The sequence below is a fragment of the Corylus avellana genome, chromosome ca11 (assembly GCF_901000735.1).
Source record: "Corylus avellana chromosome ca11, CavTom2PMs-1.0".
In the NCBI taxonomy this organism is placed as follows: Eukaryota; Viridiplantae; Streptophyta; class Magnoliopsida; order Fagales; family Betulaceae; genus Corylus; species Corylus avellana.
In genome coordinates, this window is record NC_081551.1 from 11,757,604 (window position 1) to 11,759,143 (window position 1,540).

Sequence of the window (1,540 nt, forward strand, 5' to 3'; positions counted from 1 at the left end):
GACTCGAATTTCATTTGGACACCCTCCGACATGATCGCTACGAAGATTTGAGCACGCTCGTAAATTTTCGGGCAAATCGGACGACGTTGTATTTTTTCACAACTAGGACCGAAACCCTAGGCCGAACAAAATGGTCAGAGGTGAGGCGAAATTGTTTGGCCCAACCCTTTACGGGCTTGTGCAGATCTTAGAGGCAATCATATCGCCGGGTGGCACGAACTGATTCTAGTTTGTTTGCCCCCCCCATTTTCAGTAACGAACGATAACTTTTTTTGAAAATAACAAGTGCCCCGATCCCGACCGGAACGACTCGAATTTCGTGTCGACACCCTCTGACATGATCGCCACGAAGAACTGAGCACGGTCGTAAATTTTCGGCAAATCGGACGACGTTGTATTTTTTCACAACTAGGACCGAAACCCTAGGCCGAACAAAATGGTCAGAGGCGAGGCGAAATTGTTTGGCCCAACACTTTACGGGCTTGTGCAGATCTTCGAGGCAATCATATCGCCGGGTGGCACGAAGTGATTCGAGTTCGTTTGCCCTCCCATTTTCAGTAACGAACGATAACTTTTTTTGAAAATAACAAGTGCCCCGGTCCCGACCGGAAGACTCAAATTTCATTTCGACACCCTCCGACATGATCGCCACGAAGAATTGAGCACGCTCGTAAATTTTCGTGCAAATCGGACGACGTTGTATTTTTTCACAAATAGGACCGAAACCCTAGGCCGAACAAAATGGTCAGAGGCGAGGCGAAATTGTTTGGCCCAACACTTTACGGGCTTGTGCAGATCTTCGAGGGAATCATATCGCCGGGTGGCACGAAGTGATTCGAGTTCGTTTGCCCCCCCATTTTCAGTAACGAACGATAACTTTTTTTCAAAATAACAAGTGCCCCGATCCCGACCGAAACGACTCGAATTTCGTGTCGACACCCTCCGACATGATCGCCACGAAGAACTGAGCACGCTCGTAAATTTTCGTGGAAATCGGACGATGTTTTATTTTTTTACAACTAGGACCGAAACCCTAGGCCGAACAAAATGGTCAGAGGCGAGGCGAAATTGTTTGGCCCAACACTTTACGGGCTTGTGCAGATCTTCGAGGCAATCATATCGCCGGGTGGCACGAAGTGATTCGAGTTCGTTTGCCCTCCCATTTTCAGTAACGAACGATAACTTTTTTTGAAAATAACAAGTGCCCCGGTCCCGACCGGAAGACTCAAATTTCATTTCGACACCCTCCGACATGATCGCCACGAAGAATTGAGCACGCTCGTAAATTTTCGTGCAAATCGGACGACGTTGTATTTTTTCACAACTAGGACCGAAACCCTAGGCCGAACAAAATGGTCAGAGGCGAGGCAAAATTGTTTGGCCCAACACTTTACGGGCTTGTGCAGATCTTCGAGGCAATCATATCGAAGGGTGGCACGAGGTGATTCGAGTTCGTTTGCCCCCCATTTTCAGTAACGAACGATAACTTTTTTTGAAAATAACAAGTGCCCCGGTCCCGACCGGAACGACTCGAATTTCA